Source organism: Sciurus vulgaris, assembly GCF_902686455.1.
Source record: "Sciurus vulgaris genome assembly, chromosome: 16".
Lineage (NCBI taxonomy): Eukaryota > Metazoa > Chordata > Mammalia > Rodentia > Sciuridae > Sciurus > Sciurus vulgaris.
In genome coordinates this window covers 55,952,607-55,973,169 of record NC_136477.1, presented here as the reverse complement: position 1 = coordinate 55,973,169, position 20,563 = coordinate 55,952,607, and the positions used below count along the sequence as shown (strand labels likewise).

At 32.9% G+C, this 20,563-nt stretch overlaps 1 protein-coding gene and 1 long non-coding RNA gene across 14 annotated transcripts in view; one reads left to right on the top strand and one right to left on the bottom strand.

The window, feature by feature from the left end:
• LOC306647215 overlaps positions 1-18,174 on the bottom strand; it is a 35,926-nt gene extending 17,752 nt beyond the window's left edge. Inside the window, exons 1-2 of the long non-coding RNA XR_013760055.1 lie at positions 17,442-18,174; positions 12,339-17,411 (exon numbers count right to left, since the gene is read on the bottom strand). This is a non-coding gene — a long non-coding RNA (uncharacterized lncRNA). The remainder of the gene's footprint in view (positions 1-12,338; positions 17,412-17,441) is intronic.
• The window catches only part of FHIT (fragile histidine triad diadenosine triphosphatase), a 1,508,523-nt gene that overhangs the window by 541,680 nt on the left and 946,280 nt on the right, over positions 1-20,563 (top strand). The gene's annotated exons all lie outside the window — the stretch shown is intronic.

The window sequence follows — 20,563 nt, the reverse complement described above, 5'->3', positions numbered from 1 at the left end:
TGTCTTAGTTTCCTAGGACTGTCAAAACAAATTACCAAACTAGTTAACCCAGGAAATAATGTATTCTCTATCAGTTCTGGAAGCTAGAGGTTCAAAATGAAGGTGCCAGCAGAACCAGGCTGTGTCTGAAGGCTCTCAGGGTAATCCTGCCTGGACTTTCTCTACCTTCTTACACTTGACAGTTTTCTTTGACACTCCTTGGCGTGTGGACACATATTTTCTGCCCCCATCATCACATGGCATTCTCCCTGGGTGTCTGGATTTCAGGTTTTTTCTTCTTATGAGGACAACAGTCATTGAATTATAGCCCACTCTTGTCTAGTATGACCTCTGGTTACTAATTACTGTAATTTAACTATATCTACAAAGATTTGATTTCAAAATAAGGTCACTTGAGATTCCAGGTTTGGAGGAGATACTGTTCAGCCCAGTATACATGTCAATAATTTGACAATTCATTAACATTTATTTAAAAATAGCCATAGAAGAAAGTGAATTAAGGACAATAAAGAATATTTACAAATATCTACCACCAATTATTACATTATACAGTGAAATATAAAATCCATTCATATTAAACCAGGAGAAACTACAGAGGGATATTTTCTGTCAGGCCTGTTACCTTAGCACTGTGTTTGGGGTTCTCCATGATATAATTAATCCAAAAAAAACTAAGCAATATAAATAGAAAAAAAAATAAAAGTTATTTTTTATTTCATATGATAAGATTGTATTCCTAAAAATCTTCAGACTCTTATAGATTATTATGAAGAAATATTAAGGTTAAACATCTATAAGGTAAATATTAAGAAAAAAATCAAAGTTTTCTTTATGGCTTCAATAATAATTTTTATATATTTTGTTTATATAAGTGAATATTGTTTATAGAAATGGAAAAGCATTCACTTATGTAAACAAAAAATATAAAAATCCTTTTGTAATAAATTTCATAAGGAAAGTGAAAGGCTGTTATAGCAAAAATGTTTTATCATAATATAAAACATTATCTGTCAAAATAGTCATACCACAGTCCCTAAAATTTTCTAATAATATAAAATGTCATTCCCTCCTTAAATAATATATGCTAGTATAATTCATCAGAATGGTAACAAGTTATTATTTTTCTTCTAGGCATTAAAATTTAATGTAAAATCATTGTTATTAAAATTGTATGTTGTTTGTCATAAGAAAATTTGACCAGTAGCATAGGAAAAAGAGTTAGAAATAGATTCAAAAATATAATTATGAACTAAATATTTAGTAAATGGATTTTTATATTCACTGGCAAAATATGTTTATAAAGTAAATGTAAAAATTAGCTTTCATCATTAAGTAAGTAAATATTAGACACTTATTTCTCACCATAAAACATTCAGATGAGTTGAAGATGTGAACATACAAGACTGAACAACATAAATATTAGAAAAAATAAAAACTCCTATACACTGATCAAATGAGTTATACATCATATTGGAGAAAAATGGCTATAGATATTAATTGGCAGTATTCTGAAGGGAATAATTAAGTGGCCAATAGACATGAAAATCTGCTCAATTTCACTGGTAGTCATGGAAATACAAATTCAAATCACAATAAATTACTCTTTTCCTCTCAAATACATGTTGCAATTTAAAATTATTGATCATGGGCATGTTTGGTGATGATGTAAAAAATGGAGAATTTGCATATTTTGATAAATTTGGAAATATATATCAAAATCAATGCAATACCTGCTCTCTTACTGTGTCATTACTTTTGGGAAGCATTAGTATGTTATATGAAAATATGTATTCAAAGATGTTTGCTGCATTATTTGTAGTTATAAAGACAATCAAGACAAAAACACATCAGCAAAAAGACAGCTCATGAAAAGGAAAGATTGTTGAATACCATAACTGTACTATGGAATATTATGAATGAATAAAAATAATTAAATATATCTGTACATGAATTCCAACATGTCCATAATATATTAGATAATATATACATCTGATAATATACTATATTAATGCTATATTATTAGATTATAGTGTATAAACTAATAATAATTGATAATTGGGATGTTAAGAGTACATTTAAATTAAAAAGAAAAGAATGACTATGTACAATGTAATCTTTGTATATGCTATATGAAACTTGAGAAAAATGTGGAAAGATAAATAAATAATTATCTGTATTTGTTGTTTTGATTTTGTTACCATGGATAAATGGAAAAGGAAATAGGGTTGAGGGAGAAAATTGATTAGTATATATATGTATATATACCACATAACATGCATCATTTTGTTTAATGTTATGTATATTTTTAAATTAAAATAGTTATTCTCTGTAGCATTTAAAATTATATGTGTATTTATATTAAGTCCTCATGGTGTTATATTCTAAGATAATACTTTCACTCATACAGAAAAGGCCCAAATTAAAAATACTTAATGAATTACCATTCATATGATTTTTTGAATGGTAATTCACAAAGGAAGAGATATTAAACACTGATAAAAATTTCAGCTTCATTAGTTATCAAAGCAATCATAATTAGAGCAATAATGAGATTTCTCTCAGACTGGCCAGAGTTCAAAAACTCAGTACTTCTCAGTATTATACAGAGTGTAGGAGTGTAGGAAAATCTGCATATATTGCTTGGTAAACTTTCCTGTGGTTAGTTTGATGGTATTAACTGAAAAGCTCCAATAATGTTTAACTAAGCTACTTCTGGAAAGTAATACTAAGGAAATAATTGCTAAGCTGTCAATGCTCATTTCACCTTTGTCTATAGTAGTGAAAAAAAGGTATATATCTCCATATTTTTAAAGAGGTAAGCCTTTAAATAAATCCAGTTCAAGTTTTATTACATTATAACTGCAGAAACTCACACATTTCATTGTTATGGAAATTTACACATAATGATTCTGATTTCCATTTATGGCATAGAAAGACATTCATGAAATAGTTGATTCATGTACAAGGTAGGTTCTAATTATTATATAGCATGATATAACTGTGATATATTTATGCATTAAGAAGAATGATAGAATGATAGTATGCTTACCATACTGTTAGCAGTAGCTTTCTTTGGGTGATGTGGTGATAGATTATCTTTTTTATTTTGTATTTCTAAACTTTTCAAAATGTGCATAATGAACTTTATCAAGAAAAATACATCGAATCTTTTAAACACATCATGATTTCATTAAAAAAATACAAAAGACAAAATTGGAAATGTTTCAAAAATTAAGAAGGGTAGGGGAAATAATAAAATAATGTGAAAAAACTCAGACTCAGTAAAGAAAACTTTGCTTATTACTAATAATGATCTTAAAGCACAATATGTTAGTTCATAATTTGGGCCTGAGGGGCCTGTTGCAAAGTTTGTTTGGAGTCTATTGTTACTTAAATATCTGACCTTTTTGAATTAGCTTTCCTGCCATAGGTAGTTTAGCAAAGGACTCTGCACTAACATGTTTACTTTATCCCGCTTGTTTGAGGATGAGGTTTGCAGTTTTCCTCCTGGGAGTAAATGGCTTCATGTACCTTGTTCCCAGACACTTATCTCAGAAGCAGCACACCTTTCTGATAGAAGGCAAATGTCATGACTGAAGGCATGGGACAGAGGCCTGATTGATATTCCTAAACTGCCTCTTTTATGTCCTAGAAGCCAAATCTGCATTCTTTTGAGTGGTGTAGAATGTCAGTACAAACGCTCTATCTATGCTGAACCTGATGGAGAGGGGAAAAAAAAAAAAAAAAAAAAAAGCCCCACTCCACTTCTTTATTTAGAGTTTGCATTGAGAACGGCAAGCACTATTTGAAAGGTCATCCCATTTCAAGTAGCAGATGGATGGGAAAAAAAGACTCTGGCTTTTACAAATAATTTAATTGAATTCTCCTTGCCATTTCTGCAGGCAATTCAGGATATTTTTTAAAGCATTGATCCATAATTATCTTTCAGAGTGGTTAGTATTGTTAGACAGATGTGTAATTCTTCATGTATATAGGGAGCAATACAGTATCCATTTTACCCACTCAATTGTCATTTTCTTTCCTGTGCAAACAAATGCACATTATAGAAGACAAATCATTGCTTTAAGAAAAATAAACAAATTAAATTTTTTTCAGATTTATTTTTGACTTGAAGTCCTCCTTTCTTAGGTATGGCTGTGTTTGTAAAGATCAACTTCTTTGCTTCCCTATTAGCAAATTACCAATTGTATCTATATAACATATTTATGTTTATAGTCTCTGGGTGCAAGAATCACAGGGGTGAAAGGGTTTGAGGGGCTCATAAGCCATGAAATACAGATTTAGTATGTTAATAGAATATAAAACAGGAACAACTAAGACTTTTAAAAATGTCTTGTATTTGTGTCTTATTTGTTTGTGTGTATGTTTTTAAGTGTTCATAATCTGATTGAGCTATTCTCATTGCATGAAGTTTGCCAGGTCAAATTCAGGATGCCAAGTTTTTGAATTTCAGAGAAACAATGAATACATTACTTTAGTGGCACTCTGTCCCAGGAAATACTTTATAGACTCACCTCAGAATGAAACATCCTATTTAAATACAGTTGTAAAATATAATGTATAAAGGAAAAGTGTATAAGACATGTAAACACAGTTTAATAAATAATTATTTACAAATTACTCATCTTCCTAGGACAAGGCAAGATTTTCAGCACCCCAGCAGTCCCCTGAAAACCTCCCTCATTTGAATTGTCTCTTACCACATTAGAGGGAAACACTACTTTCTCTTTTGAAATAATTGTTTCCCTTCATTTCTTTGTTGACAATCAGCTTAAGTACTTGGAATCTCAATTTCTAGGTATTTTGAATTTTATACAGATAGAATCGCAATGCATGCATCTTTAAAGGTAAAATATTCATGATTCAATCAAAACTGAGAGCAATGATAGTGATGTTTCTCCATCAAATTGTGAGATAGGTAACCCTGTTAAGTTTGCATATGCTTGAGTTTCCTAGAGAGGGAAGCCTGAAGGGTAATCATTTAAAAGAAATTTCTGTGATGAGTTCACTCATGCTAATGGTGCCATAGGTATTTGCATTTTTGAATACTTTCCTCTCCACATGTTTGTTCTCCACAAGGCTAAATGATTTTCTAGAACTTGAGGCCAATCCAGTGATATTTTCGCTGGGTTTCTGTTGCACTGATGTCAGTGGAGTAAATCACATCTCCAACCTAAGGTCATAATGTTCAGCAGTAAATGGATAAAGAGCCTTTTGATTTATTATTCATGTAGATAACAATCCTCAGAATGACTAAGGAACATTCCCTTTTATGTCATAAATTTTATCTGGTGACATTTAAAAAATGTCTTCCAGAGCCCAGCCCTCTGATCCGTGGACTCTCCTTCCTTTTGTTAATAGCAATGTATTTTGCTCTCCTCATCTTTCCTTTACCTCCTGAATGCTGAGGATGGCACATTTTCCAGGTTGCTTTACAGCACCACCATCACAAGAACAAAAAGAATAAAATGCAATTTAAAACCAGATTTCCAGATGTTGTAGGAGATAGGCAATTTTGCATGGCACGCACTGGAACCAGGGGCGATTTATTATTTATTTGACTGTGGTGAATATTCATGGTTTTGCATGTTAAATTATCATTACTGAGTTTTTTGTTTACTCTGAAGAAGCTTGGGAAGTTGTCTTTAAAATTTGAATTTACTGAAATTCACTGTTTAAGGTACAAAGAACTTTCTATCTAGATCAATCTTTTAAAATGATTTGGCTAAAGTTGCTAGATATTGTATATAAAAATACTCAGTGTTTTGTAAAACTGGACTGAAATATTTTGGTGAGGGAACATTGGTATGTATAGAGCTAAGGTTCGATTCTCTTCTCTTGTAGAAGAGGATCCTGTATTGAAAGAAAAATTCAATATGTAATCCAGTTATCATTACTCCGTTTGACTAGAGAATGGGCCTGGTCCCATGTGCTCCTTATCTCCACCACTCCATATAAACCTCCAGAAGTGCTATTATAGAACCCTTGGTTTTACATCATCACAGTCTTAAAACCATTTATATAGGGCTAAATAATTCATTTATCAAACATTATGCACAAGGTACTATTCTGAACACTCAACAAATGTTAACTCATTTAATTCTCAAAACAGCCCTCATAATGTTCATTAATATTACTCCAATTTTATACATAAAGGAAGTGAGGCACACAAAAGTTAAATAAGTTGCACAATATCATACAGCTTGTCAGTAGCAGAGCCTGGATACTGTTGTTCCAGAGTCCCCATTCTTACCCATAATGCTTTGCAATGTCCTCCTAGCATCAGCAGCATTTATAGTGAACTCTTACAAATCAAAGTTACTTTACTAGAATAGCTTTATATAAATTGTTATAGCTGATGCAGCCAAGAAGGTAACTGTATTATCCTCAGGTTACAAATGCAGGAAATGATGCATAAAGAAGTTACATAACGTTTCTGTGAGATACAAGGCCAGTACTTATTTTAATCATTTATCTTAACCATTTTTATAGATTGTTTTTTTAAAAAACTATGATGAGTTTATTTTTCCTTCATTCCTATTTCACATTGCTAACAGTGCCAAGAAAACATACATTCTGAGGAACTGGAACATAGCTCTACCAAGCAAGATCATGCCAAAGAGGCATTTGTAAAATTTAACATCTGTGTTCCTTGCCCATGTCCTTGATAACTCTCAGATTCACTTACTGAACCTTCTCAAATAATCTTGCTTAATTTCCTCAATTTTATTTGCAGTTCTACTAATTAATCTCATCAAGTAATTATACTTGTTTGACATGGGTCCAGTGGTTTCCTCCTAAGTCAATCTACATTTTGACTTAATCTTGTTGGAGCGCAAAAGTTCATATCCAGTTTGATGAATGCAATGGTGGAAGTGTTGGGTTCTGCTGCAGACAATAGTAGAGGACTCTTTTCTCTATTCAGTGATACTCTAGTGAAACAATTATGTCTCTCGAATAATTTTGTGTAGTATGAAAACACGATTCTTCTATCAGGACCAGTGAGAAATTTGATAAAATAAGATCAGGTACTTATGGATGCATGAGTTTATGCTAGTCATTAAACCGTTTTGTGCTTTGGCCCTTTGTAAAATTTTGAGGGACAAGGTCATGTGAAGAATACTGGCTGCCACATGGCCTTCAGCACTGATGAGGCAGAAGGACCTGTTGTATTAACTTTGTAATACTGTTTTTCTTTCAGAGAAGGTAGTCTATTCCTTAGACTTATTATGCCTTTGTCAGTTTTTTCTCAATATTTACTCATGACTTTAGCCTCTTGAGTTAAGTCTTGTGTAAATACAGTTTACACTGATTTTCAGAGACCAGTGAGTAGAGAAATACCTACTTGGTTATGTCAGAACTTATGCAAATCTCTCTCCTACTGGCCTCCCATCCTTAAAGAGAGAAACATTGAAAACTGGTATCGTTTTCTCCTTCCCCAAGGAAAATAACTGCTACACAAAATTAAAATAGGCCATGGTTCTTATTAATGGAAAAAAAAAAAAAAACCTTTACACTTTGGAAAATATGCTCACTGTAAAAAGTTATCATTTAGGTTTGCATTCACTTATGAAGGAGTGAATCAGGAAGATCTGCACCTTACCCAACAAAGAATTGAAGAATTCATGAAATTAAATTGATGTCTGGGTAGTAGCCTCTATATAACTGCTCCAATTTTCAATAAAATCATTCAAATTCAAGAAGGTATATACAAAGAAAGTCACTGCCACTAAAAATTAGTTCTTAAAAAAGCAACCTACTCTTGATTTTCACTGTAGAGAATTCTACTACAGGAGAAGTTTGATGCCATCAGAATGAACAATTTCAACTGATGTTTCCTTTGTGCTCTGGCTAAAAAGAGGGAAGACCTTTAATCATTTGGCTGCTATGATTACCCTGCTTCAAAGTATGCACATGCTAATCAAAGTGAGTAAGCTTCATGCCCAGTATATTTTTTTAAGCATCACTATTGGTAAAGACTTTCCTGCATCCATGCACAGAATGTAAACAGTGGTTGGCCAAAGACATAGTCAATATTAGTTTTTTGGGTTTTGTTTTGTTTTGTTTTGTTTTGCTGTTGTAATACGTTTCCAAAATTTTTTGGTTATATGGGGAAAAGGAAAAGGAAGTGGAGTGCGGATCTCATGAAAATCAAAGGAAGATCAGTGTAGTAAAGGAAAGGGGTCAGTGGGAGGGAGAAGGGGAAGGAAAGGGTAAATACTGGGGAATGATATTGGTCAAGTTATATTTTTATATTATGTACCTAAAAGAATATGTAATAACAAATCCCACCATTATGTGTAGGTATAAAGCACCAATAAAAAATGGAAAAATTAAATAAAATACAATAAGATAAAAACAAAATATTGTATTAAGAAAAAAAAGAATTCCACCAGGAATAGTGGTGCACACCTGTAATCCCAGCAGTTTGGGAGGCTGAGGCAGGAGGATCCTGAGTTCAAAGCCAGCCTCAGCAATGGCAAGGCACTAAGCAGCTCAGTGAGACCCTGTCTCTAAATAAAATACATAATAGGGGATGTGGCTCAGTGGGCGATTGCCCCTGAGTTCAATCCCTGGTACCCTACCCACAAAGAAAGAAAGAATTCCGTATCAGAGATGTAATTGATACTAATAGATTTTACTATTAATAATGACAGCAGTTAACAAAGTGAGATTTAAATAACTGTAACTTTAAATAAAACACTGAATACAAATGTAAAACGATACTTTTAAAGGAAAAATACATACAATGGAATAATGCTTTAATAAGTGTTAATTAAGCATTTGGTTTTTTTTTTTTTTTATGTGTAATGCTATGTAATAACAAAACCCAAGGTCATATTTACATGGCACAGAAATAAAGCTGTAACACATCCTCATTTTTTTTTTAGGAAGGGACTCAGTGATTCTAAGTATTTGAAATCTTTAAAATTTATTCATTCATTCATTCAATAAGCAGTAATATTCTTTTTTATACCAGGTATCTCTATTAGAAATAAAAGCAGGATGGATAACTTCCAAATCAATGGGGAGGTAAAAGAGTGTGCAGTCATGTCTAAATCAACAGGTGTATGAAGCAAAGGAAAACAGTGAAGTATAAACTAGATAAAGCATGAAATAAGATCACAGAGGAACAACCAAACATCTATGCCACTACAAATAAATAGCATAATTTCCCCTCCTAGAAGAGAAAAACAGATAATTTGGTCATACTTGGTTCATATAAATATTGATGTTCAGCAAGGGCATATCATGTATTTGCAAAAAAGTCATTGTTTTAGAATTAACATCCTTTGATTGTATCTTAGCATTGCCACATGTTGCATCAATGACCTTGGGAAATGTATTTAACTATGTTGGTTTGATTTCCTTATATATAAAATAGGAAGGGCATCCTCTTTTTACTTTAAACAGTGAGAAGAGCAAGTATGAAATTGTGTGTGTGTGGTGATACTGTAAGGTATTTAATAAAATATCTTATTAATATAGTCCATTTAAACCATTCTCCATTTCAGCTAAAATGAAAAATTAACTATAGGTTATTGAGAAGTTATACAAAGTGAAACAAAGTGACTCATTAAGGTTTTTTAAAAAGGACAAGAATTATCACATAAAAGCAAAATAAAGCAAAAAGTGACTTCGACAAATTTGGATATAAATAGAATCAGAGGTTATGAAAATAGTAAATATTAAAAGTGTTCAAAAAGTTGATACTTTTTAAAAAATAGATTTCACAATGAAGATAGGGGATTTTTATTGACATGGTAATAACCTCAAAATACATGAAACAGAAGCTGTTATAAAGAAAAGTTGATAGAAGTAGAATTGTGTGAGACCTTAATACACTTTCATTGGTCATTTTTGGGTCAAATAAACACAGAATGCACAGGTGTTTTAATAACGTAATAAAATTGATTCAATAAATATTTACTAAAATTTGTTCTGTAGAAATAATACTTTCTTTTTATCTAGATATGAAACATTTAGAAAAATGGTCATGTACTATGTCTCCAAGAAACCATATTAAATTATGAAATACAACATGTTAACAGGCTGAATGGTCTTCCTACAATGAAATAAACTAGAAATTAACTCCAAAAATTTAAATGAAAAGCTCAAAACTTTGAAACAGCAGTATCAACAAACCCCAATAACTTTTCCTAAAGAATTTTAGAATAAATTAGGAAAGCAATCAGTATAACAAACTGTTAGGTAAATGAGTAGTCTGTCTTTATTTTATATGTCAAAGCTGTGTTTAGCAGACATTTAATACTGTAGGAGCTTTCATTATTGAAAGAGAAGCAAAATCAATCTGTATAAAATAAAAATAATGATTAATTCTTATAGACTACCCTTTTCTGTTTGTTGCTACAACAGTAACAATAAATAGTATATATTCAATAAGCTAGGAATAGGGGGAACTTACATATCATGACACAAGATATCTGTTGGAAACCTATAACAATCCATTTTATTTTTTGTTAATCGTGGAAATACTTCCCTCACTACCACAAATGAAATGACTGTGTTTGCTGCTACTGTAATTATTCAACACTGTGCTAGCCATTATACAACACCATTTAAGAAAATGGAATTAGGTAATAGAATTAAATGTGAGGTAAAACTATTAGAAAGAGGAGATAAATCAATAGTCTCTTTAAAATATAATTATCTGAAATATCTGAGAAACTCAACTAAAAAAAAATCATTAAAACTGACAGAGTTCATTAGGTTCCAATAAAGATATCAATAGATTTTTGTACATTTGTAAGAATCACAAGTTCATAGGATTTACAAGTAAACTAAAACAGACTGCATACGAAATATATACAAAAAGTTAAACTCTACAAACTGCCTGAAACAAAATCTATATAAAAGAGGAGAACATGTTACTTAGGGGGAAGACACATATTTTTAATTTTATATCATACTATCAAGATCCCAATAGGATTTTCACAGGGAACTTGTAAGCATCTTATAGATTTTCAAGGTGAAAGAGAATATTTTTGAATTGTTAAAAAAAAATGGATGGACAAGATTTATTTTAAAGGAAGAACTAAAATAGAGTAACTTGATTACTAAAAACCTTAAAACAGTTATAGTATTGCTACTTACCAGGTATATGCATCATTTCTTAGAATAAGAGTTAAAGAAGCAGATGTACTTATTGATAAGGGTTGAATACTAAATTAGCATACTTATTATATTATATATATTATATATGTTTATATTTGTATTTAGGGGAAATGTGCCTTCAATGAATGGGAGAATTGGCCAGTAATGCTGAAAAAATATATTATGACAAACAAAATTAGCTCCAGTGTTTTAGTCAGTTTTTTCACTACTGTGAGCCAAAGACCTGAAAAGAAGAATTTTAAGGAGGATAAGTTTATCTAGGGGCTTATCATTTCACATGTCTCAATCCATAGATAGTCAGCTCCATTCCTTGGAGTCTGATGTGAGGCAGAACATCAGGTGGAAGTTTGTGGCCGAGGAAAGCAGCTGGGAACATGGCACCAAGAAGCAGAGAGAGAAAGAATCCTCCTTGCCACCATGGACAAAATATAAACCCCAAAGGCATGACCCCAGTGACCTCTCCCAGCCATAGCCTATCTGCCAACAGTTAATCCCTGTCAGTGGATTAGTACACAGATTAGGATAATACTCTCACAACCCAAACATTTCACCTCTGAACTTTCTTGCATTGTCTCACACATGAGCTTTTTGGGGGACATCTCATATCAAAACCATATTATCCAGTTAAGCTAGAAAGATACATAGCTTTTTAGCAAAATTTTAAATACATGAGAAGAAAATATAAGAGGAATTTTATAACCTAGGAATAAAGAAGGTCTAATGAAAAAGATTGGTAGGTTAGATTTTATAAAATTTTAAAAATCCAAGGGTAAGCCACTATGGCAATGGTTCTAGTTATTATAAGTATTTTAATTCCCCTACATCTGGGCATGTGGATTGAGTGTGCTTCTCCTCTACCCCTCTCCCTGAATTTAAAGAAGGCCATAAGACTTGTTTAAAAAAAAAAAAAAAAAAAAAAAAAAAAACAGAAACGAGTAAGTGTGAACTGCAGTGACATATGCCAAAACTGGTCAAAAGCATTAAAAGTAAGTACATAATTCATCATGTTCCCTTTTTCCTTCTGCCATCATGATGAGTAGAATAATGAAAGTCACCAACTTGTGTCCTTCTGAGAAGGACATAAACCCTTGTTAATCCAAGAAATGGACATGTGTCTGTGAGTCAGGAAATAAACCTTTGTGTTTTTAAAACAGGTTTGAGGGGCTATTTGTTAGTGTAACATTTCTAAACCCATTATGACTAATGCAGACACCATAACGAAGTTAAAATACAAGGGACAGGAATTTTGCTTTGCATTTAGCCAAGTACATTCTCACAGATAATTGTAATTACAAAAAAAAAAAAAAAAAAAAAAAAAAAAAAAAGGAAAAGGAAAAGAAAAGAAAAAGCCAGCTTCTTTAAGGAGCTAGAGATTGAGCAATGACAGACTGTGGAGAGGAGTGAGCACCTGGGAAGAGAGGATTGGCATGGATTAAAGTTCTCATTCTTAAAGCTTTTATTTTGAGGTTAAGCTATAATTGGCAACACACAGGGTAGCTAAAACTACAGTAGGAATCAAACAGTCTTTTGGCCTGAAGAACCAAAGGACAGAGTTGGGGACATCATCACTGTGGTGACAGCAAGTCCTAGAAAGGAGAAGGCTTGAATTCTTAGAATAAATTCTGCCCAAATTTCTGGCTGACCCTTGGAACATGCTTACATGGGGCAGACTTATAAGCAGTCCGTGAATTTGAAAATAGATTGGTACGTAGTTTCTCTATGAAGAACAGAGATTTTTTAAAAGTCATTTAAAATTTCTTCTTTTAAGAGAAACAGCCACAGTCTCAGAATTCTATGGGATAATAATTTTAACATACAGTAGTTGTTGACTCAGAAAAAAAAAAGCAATGAAGAATGTGGATTAAAAATTATTTCAATAGTATAGGAATTATAACTCACGGGTAGAGCATTTGTCTAGCTAGATTGTATGTAAGGCTCTGAGTGGGGTTGGGGACAGGGGAGAAAGAAAAGAGAAAAAACAAATAGTGCTCCAAACTTTCCCCAAATTTGGTGAAAGAGGTGAATTTACATATTCAAGATACAGGGACACTTCATAATCAAACTGCTGAAAATCTGAGACACAAGCTTGAAAGCAGTCAAGAAAAACAGTTTATGCAGAGGAACTACATTTCTAAATATTGCTGACCTACCTTGAGAAACTCTGAATTCTAGAAGACAATAGAAAACATATCTAAAATGTGCTGAAAAGAAGGAAAAAACATCAATCCAGAATTGCATGAACAGTAAACCTATTCTTAAAGAATAAAGTCAAAGCTGGGTGTGGTAGCATATACCTGTAATTCCATCAGTTTTGGAGGCTAAGGCGGGAGGATCACAAATTCAAAGAGAGCCTCAACAATTTAGTAAGACCCTGTCTCAAAATAAAAAAATAAAATGTGCTGGAGATGTGGCTCAATGGTTAAGAGCCTCCGGGTTCAATCCCAGGTACAAAACTTTAAAAATAAATAAATAAATAAAAAATAATGAAGTCCAAATAAAGTCACTTTCAGATTAAAAAATTCCTGAACAAATTAATTGATATCAGATCGACCTATACTTTGAGAAATGCTAATGGATGTTTTTCAGGATGAAATAAAATAGTAGGACATTGAGATGTGATATAAGAATGAAGAACATTGGAAATCATAAACAGAAAAGTAATTTACGAACACTTCTTACTTTTTAAAAGAATTCATGTTGTTTAAATAAAAATTATAGTATCATCTTGTGGATTTTGTCATGCATGTAGATATGATTCAAATAACAACCTGACTGGGAAGGTAGTTGTAAATAGGTCCATATGATTATAAAGTTTCTACATTTTATACAAAATGGTATAATATTAACCCTTGGTAGACTATGAAGAGAGGTTGTTGAATCCCAAGCAATCTGTGTGTAAATGGGAATGTTGATTCCTGTTGTGAAGGGATTTTTATGTGCAGCATGGAGCCTGCAAGTCCTTATAGACCCACATGGAAGGCAAATGGAAACATCACTATTTTCTGCATAGACTCTAGGTCAAGCAGTCCCTTGACCAAAAGCAATTTGATTTTGACTCACCTTACAGAAGATGTCACATGCTTCTTTCTTTCTTTTTCCATTTTTTTTTTTTTTTTTTTTTTTGTACCTAGGATTGAACTCTGATATGCTTTACCACTGAACTACATCCCCAGTCCTATTTTATTATTTGAGAAAGGGTCTAACTAAGTTGCCCAGACTGGCCTCAAGCTTGCAATCCTCATTCCTCAGCCTCTGGAGTAACTGGGGTTACAGGCCTATGCCACAGCACCTGGTTTTCCATTTTAATTTTTAAGTAACAACAGATAGAAAGTCCAGGAAGAAAAAGAAGATGATAATGTAGGGAAGACAAAGTTTTTACTGTATGGGTTTTTTGGCAGGGCCTGAGAATTAAATTGACATTAGACAGATGAATCAACAGGAGAAAAATCACACAAATTTATTTGACAGTAAGTTTTAGAGTCTTCTTAAAGAAATGAAGATACATCTAAGTTGAACACCTATATATTTAATAGGACAAAATTCAGTAAATTGGGAAGAGGTGTCAAGGCAAAGGGGATTGGGCTAGTTAACTGGATAGAGAAGTGAGTAGGGAGATAAGGGTTAGAAAAACAAGAATTGTTTGTACAACTCAACTTCTTGATTCTAAGAATGCTACTTTCCTTCTAGTATTGAAGGACATCTTTTTGTAAGAATTTCATTTACAGTCTTTAAGAAAAAGAAGGGAAGTCAGAGGGTGTCTCTTGAATTCACTGTTAGAAACATATTTTTAAATCAGAATAGTCAATATGTCAGGTGGCATATTTTGGGGTGTCATGCTCTGACTTCCTTCAATATTTAGCATTTTCTCCTTTCATACTAGAGACTGATGGGGACTTTTGAGAAACGAAATTAAATGGAAAAGATAAAATATTCCTTATAATGTTAATTTGGTGAATTAGTCTCAGGAAGCTAGCTGGGTATTGGAAAAAAAAAGTGCATGATGGGACTTGTTAATGGTCAGCTCAGCCTTTGCACATTCTTCTTGGAAAGGGCTTGGATCTGGGGTTGCAAAATATTTAACTCCCACTGAGGTAGGGCAGGCCAAGGGAGGCTAAAGTTTGAGAAGAAATAGAGATGACAAATCACATAATCTGTTAGAAGATAGTACATCTGTCTGTAAGTCCTATGTTTGAACTTGCCTGTACTGTGTCCTGCTGTGTGACCTTGAGCCAATGTTCTATGCTAGAAATTGCCCACAGGTATCTATATCAAATTTCTGGAATTTGTGAATATGACCTTATTTGGAAAACAATTAATATGGTTGTTAAAAATACTTGCTTTTAACTGGGCACAGTCATGCATGCCTGTACTCCTAGTGGCTTGGGAGGCTGAGGCAGGAGAACAGCAAGTTCAAAGCCAGCCTCAGCAACTTAGCCAGGCCCTAAGCAACTTAGGGAGATCCTGTCTCAAAATAAAAAAAAATAAAATAAAAAGGTCTGGGGATGTGGCTCAGTGGTTATGTGCCCTTGAGTTCAATTCCTGATAGCAAAAGAAACCTTGCTTTGTATGTAGTCATTTCTCTCACTTGCTTCACTTTCTTCTCCACATTTTTTGTCAGTACTTTCTCAGCTCTTTGGGGACTCTAACAATAAGCAAAAAGAAAAGTTAAATGTGAAAGGCACTGTGGAGATGTGTTCAAGTGAGTAGTTCACACTGATGCTGTCATGGCCTGTTTGAACCAGCAATGTATGAAATCCATTTCACTTGTATTGACACTCAGCATAAATTTCAAAATATGAACACATGATTCTGACATTCTATGGAATGTATTCAGAAAGTATCATGAGGATTTTTCTATATATAATTTTGTACAAACTTATGCATTGAGTTCTGGTGTAATAAATCTAAATTTTTGTTTCATGGACATTGGCAAAAAATGAAATTTGGATTTAAAAAACATGAAGCATTAACCAGGAATATGTTAATTAATATGACATTCTGCAGGCTATGCTTTTATTTGCAGGTATTTAACTGTGAAGGCCTAATATGAAGTATACAAAGAATTAATGTAAATAAACAATGAGAAAAAACTAGAAAAATAACTAAGGTTCTGAACAAATTAGAGAAGTAATAGAAGTGGTCATTTAATGAATAAACAAATGTGCTACCTCAAAATTATTCAGGAAATCAAAATTAAAATCACTGGAATGTGACTTTTATATCCATTTGGTTGGATAAACAAGTGAACAAAATTTAACAGTAACAAATATTGGTGAGGTTGTAGAGCAATGAGGATTCCAACTCACAGGGTAAGCTGGCACAGCAACTGCAGAACACAGTGTATAGCATTATCCAGAAAGATTGAAGACTTGCATCTCTCATGGCTCATGTTGCCCAAGAAAATGTATACAACGTATTTGCAACAAAGTTTTTTCATACTTCAATAAAGATGAATACCTACAAGTGGCTAAATAATAGTGTGAAATGTTCATATGAGAGATGATTTGTGAAAAGCAAAATAAAAGGAATCAGAACAACATTTAATGGAGTTAAGTCTCAAAATATTGTGTTAAATAAAAAAATTAAAGAAGAGTTGCAGAAGAATGCCATATTGCATACTATTACATAAAAATTTTAAACACGACAAAAATATTGTTTTCAATTAGTTGGCAAGTGGAAAATATAATACTACAATTTAGACCTAGAGGTTGTAAATTCTCCTGTGTTGAAATTGTGAATGATGACAGGCTCCCTATAGAAAGAAAGTTTCCATATTTTTTTATCTAGCCATCTAATTTCTAGAAAGCTTTCCTAAGGAAATAGAGATGTGGGCAAAATTAATTATGTTTGTGTATTACAGAAGTTACATATAATTAAATGTTCTAAATACTCTGCCAGTGAATTGGGCAATTGTTAAATAAATTGTGGTACATAAGGTGCATTTGAAAATATTTTAAAAATAATATTTAATGACATGGGTAAATACAGTATAATTTCCAGTGAAAAAAGATTCAAAGTCACTGCTATATGACATAAATTCGGTTTAAAAAAATCAGTGAAGAGCCAAAACTGAAAGGACACTGAGAAATCAAAACATTTTCTATGTTTATCTTTGAGTGATAGAATAATATGTGATTTTTAATAAGGCTTTTTGCTGTCATTTTCAAATTGAGTGCAATGAGAAAATTTTACATTCATAGCTGTAACAAACAGATTCTTTGACCTGTCTAAAATGTGTAGGGGCTCCATCAAGACTTCGTTCTCCACAGCTGAATAGTTTTTACCTGTTCACTTTTCCCGTATCGTGAGCTTCTGTCTATGCTTGAAACTAGGACAGCTTTCTGTGTGAAAATGCTTAAAGGAGCTGTAGGAAGTAACCTAAGCCACGTGGGAACTGAGAAGGTTAAATATATGAATGAATGAACAGAACCTAGCACAAATAAGTATCTATTATAATAATTATTATTACTGCTTTGCTGTTATGTTATAAATGGAAATTTGCAAATCACTTCTATTTTAGGACAAAAACCAGGCTTCCATGTAACCTGTAAGCATAATATCCTAAACATGGAAAACCATATGATGATTATTGTGTCACTGATAGATATGAGACAGCAAGAGTTTGGGAGAAGGGTAGAAAAAAATGGTAAATCTCATTCTTGAAAAAAATTGAATTATTTGTCCCCATTACAGATGGTCATCATGTTTAGGCTTGAGCCATTCTTGGGGGCAGAATCAGGGACACTTTGGAATGGTAAATCTTTGAGACTAAGAGAGCTTTATTTTACAATTTAGGATTTATAATTTATTTATTTATTTATTTATCTCACTAGTTTTTCTTTTGATTCTATGTATGCAACTTGCAGTAGGAAGGTCAGAAAAAAGGAAGTGGACATTGAAATTCAGGATTTTGAAAAAAAATTAATTTGTTCTAATTAGTTATACATGGCAGTAGAATGCATTTTGACATATCATACATAAATGGAGTATAATTTCTCATTCTTCTGGTTGTACATGATGTAGAGTTCCACAGGTCCTGTAATCATAAATATACATAGGGTTAAAATGTCTGATTCATTCTACTATCATTTCTACCCGCTTACCCTGCTCCCCTCCCTTCACTCCTCTCTGTCTAATCCAAAGTACCTCTATTCTCCCCCACCCTTGTGAATTAGCATCTGCATATCAGAGAGAACATTCCACCTTTGGTTCTTTGGGATTGGCTTATTTCATGTGGCATAATATTCTCCAGTTCCATCCATTTACCAGCAAATGCCATAATTTCATTCTTCTTTAATGCTGAGTAATATGCCATTGTGTGTATATACCACAATTTCTTTATCCATTCATCTGTTGAAGTGTACCTAGGTTGGTTCTACAATCTAGCTATTGTTAATTGAGCTGCTATAAACATTGATGTGGCTGCATCACTATAGGATGCTGATTTTAAATCCTTTGGGAATAAACCTGGGAAGGGATACTGGGTCAAATGGTGGTTCCATTCAGAGTTTTCTGAGGGATCTCCATACTGCTTTCCAGAGTGGTTGCACCAATTTTGAGGCCAACCCACGAGCAATGTATGAGTGTACCCTTTTCCCCAACATCCTCACCAACATTTATTGTTGCCTGTATTCTTGATAATTGCTATTCTGACTGGAGTGAGATGGAATCTCAGTGTAATTTTGATTTGCATTTCTTTAAATGCTAGAGATGTTGAACATTTTTTCATGTATTTGTTGATCAATTGTATTTCTTTTTCTGTGAGGTGTCTGTTCATTTCCTTAGCCATTTATTGATTGGGTTATTTATTTTATTTTTTTGGTGTTAAGTTTTTTGAGTTCTTTATATATCCTGGAGATTAATGCTATATCTGAGGTACATGTGGTAAAGATTTTCCCCCACTCTGTAGGCTTCTCTTAGTGTTATTGATTGTTTCCTTTGCTGTGAAGAAGCTTTTTAGTTTGATTCTATCCCATTTATTGATTCTTGATTTTACTTCTTGCACTTCAGGAGTCTTGTTAAGGAAGCCAGTTCCTAAGCTGACATGGTAAAGATTTGGGCCTACTTTTTCTTCTAGTAGGTGCAGGGTCTCTATTCTAGTGTCTAAGCCCTCGATGCATTTTGAGTTGATTTTTGTGCAGGGTGAGAGATAGGGGTTTAATTTCATTTTGCTACCTAGGGATTTACAGTTTCCCAGCACCATTTGTTGAAGAGGTTATCTTTTCTCCAATGAATGTTTTTGGCTCCTTTGTCTAGTATAAGACAACTGTATTTATGTGGATTTGTTTCTGTGTCTTCCATTCTGTATCATTGGTCTATGTATCTGTTTTGGTGACAATATCATGCCATTTTTGTTACTATGACTCTGTAGTATAATTTTAAAGTCTGGTATTGTGATGCTTCTTGCTTCACTTTTATTGCTAAGGATCATGTTGGCTATTCTAGGTCTCTTTTTTCCAAATGAGTTTCATGTGTGCCTTTTCTAATTCTATGAAGAATGTCATCAGGATTTTAAAAGGAATTGCATTAAATCTGTATAGTGAAAACTGAAAAGGAATCTTGCTTATTCTTTACTTCTTTAATACTTCTTCCTGATCTTTCACTTTGCTACAGGTTTACTTTTATTCAAATATATAGAATCTAAAAAATGGTACAAAGAAAGTTTATTCCACACGAAATGCATTTGGAGGCCAGTATCATTATTAAGTGCCCTAAGTCTTTGTAAACTCTTAATGAACTGAGGTCAGAGTTTATAGCCAAGTACTTTACTGTAAAACATTTTAAACAGCTTAGGTGTAAGATACAACCATCACATAATTACCTCTGGGAGAGAGCTGGTTGTAGTGATGGTGTTGGAAGCTGATGAGTCATAGCAATTGAAATATTCACATCATTTCCAAAACTTATTGTAAGATTATTTCCTTATCCAATTGACTTTTATAGCATATTTTCAAGAGAAAATATAGAAGACCTTGATCTTCCCCTCTCTTTTTGCCTGACCCCTTCTGTTCTGGAAAGGCAGCTATGCTTACCCCAAAACCACCATTGCCACCCCAATTATGTCCTTGATAACAAGATCAGTCAGATATCTGAGTATGAGGCAAGAAGAATAACAGCAGAAATCTCAGATAACTCATTGGATAATTGTTATCCAGCATTTATATGTACTGTGTAGTAGTGAATGGTAGGAGAAATAGGGTCATTTTTAAAGTTCAGATGTTGAACTTCAAAAGTACTAGGGGAGAGAAATATTAAAGCATTTTCATTTTAAAGGGCAGTGATTTTAGAAAAATTAAGAACTTCTGATGTCGGCTACAATGAAGAAACTATTATCACTCTTCATTTCCTTTCATGAACAACCATATGATTAGATAAATGTATGACAGAACCGTTTTCAGGAATTGAC